The sequence below is a fragment of the Carlito syrichta genome, unplaced genomic scaffold (assembly GCF_000164805.1).
Source record: "Carlito syrichta isolate Samal-C Ts95f unplaced genomic scaffold, Tarsius_syrichta-2.0.1 Scaffold90621, whole genome shotgun sequence".
Classification (NCBI taxonomy): Eukaryota; Metazoa; Chordata; class Mammalia; order Primates; family Tarsiidae; genus Carlito; species Carlito syrichta.
The window spans coordinates 10,460-11,325 of NW_007034717.1; positions in this window are offsets into that span (position 1 = coordinate 10,460).

An 866-nucleotide genomic window follows, 5' to 3' on the forward strand; every position below is an offset into this window, starting at 1 on the left:
ACAAAAAAAAAAAAAAAACAGCCAGCACTAAGCATGCTGGCCATGGCTCTTGCTAAGGAAGGGAATTCTGTTTGTTGTCCACTCCCACTCACAGCTTGTCCAGGGAGGTGACAGCCTGAGACACAGCAGCCTTTGAACCTTGGCCTGTGTCCCAGCAGAGAGGTGCCTGTCCGCCTGTCCCCGGGTGCAGCAACCCCAAGAGGTTTTCTCTCTGGGCTCCGCTGCCAGAACCCCAGTGACCTGCTTGTCCTTGACTTGTGACTGGAATCCTGCCCCTCTCTCTCCTAAGCAAGTACCCTCATCTAGGCCCTCCGGTTTTCTCTCTTGCCTTCCAGAGAACGCCAAGAGAGACTTTCTTGGTCAGGATAACATGCTGAGACCCATGGAGTTGGGGCAAGTGAGATTTCTTCAAAAGCATCCCCCTGAACCTGGCGCAGTGGCTTACACCTGTAATCCCAGCATTTTGGGAGACCAAGGTGGGAGAATTGCTTGAGCCCAAGAGTTGGAGACCAACCTGGACAACATAGCAAGACCTCATCTCTACAAAAAAAAAAGAAAAGAAAAAGAATTACCTGGGCTTGGTGGCGTGTACCTGTCTCAGCTTCTTGGGAGGCTGAGGTAGAAGAATCACCTGAGCCCAGGAGGTTGAGGCTGCAGTGAGCTGTGATTGCGCCACTGTACTCCAGCCTGGGTGACAGAGTGAGACTCTGACTCAAACAACAACAACAAGCCGGCTCAGTGGCTCAGCCTGTAATCCCGCGCCTTTGGGAGGCTGAGGTGAGTGGATTACCTGAGCCCGCGGGTTCGAGACACACCTGGGCAGCGAGACCTCATCTCTACAATAAATAAAAAAAAAATCAGCCGGG